Genomic DNA, 413 nt, shown 5'->3' with positions numbered 1-413 from the left:
CGGGGGCACAGCTGGTGGGCAGAGCCACAGGCTGCACATACTGGTTAAGGATGGCAGGCTTGCTCAACTTGATCAGCATAATGTCATTGTCGATGTTGTAGGCGTTGTATTTGGGGTGGCGGATAACTTTGGAGGAGCTGATGAACTGTTCGCTTCCCTCAGAGACCCTGATGTTGTGCTCTCCCATACGCACCTCCACACGGCTAAAAACAATTGAAAAACACAGTATAAGTGACAAAACACAATCATCAATCATAATCATTTCAAATCAGTTTATCAGCATGGCCCTCAGGTAAGAAAATAAAGTAAATCAGACCTATAACCCTGGAAAACATGAACAATGTGCTTACGATTTGTAACAGTGAGCAGCAGACACAACCCAGTTCTCGTTGACCAGGGAACCACCACAGAAG

At 45.8% G+C, this 413-nt stretch overlaps 1 pseudogene; it reads right to left on the bottom strand.

The window, feature by feature from the left end:
* LOC116691303 (trypsin-1-like) overlaps nucleotides 1–413 on the bottom strand; it is a 1579-nt pseudogene that overhangs the window by 758 nt on the left and 408 nt on the right.

The sequence above is a fragment of the Etheostoma spectabile genome, chromosome 6, assembly GCF_008692095.1.
Source record: "Etheostoma spectabile isolate EspeVRDwgs_2016 chromosome 6, UIUC_Espe_1.0, whole genome shotgun sequence".
NCBI classification, from domain to species: Eukaryota; Metazoa; Chordata; class Actinopteri; order Perciformes; family Percidae; genus Etheostoma; species Etheostoma spectabile.
This window is presented reverse-complemented; position numbering and strand designations above follow the sequence as displayed.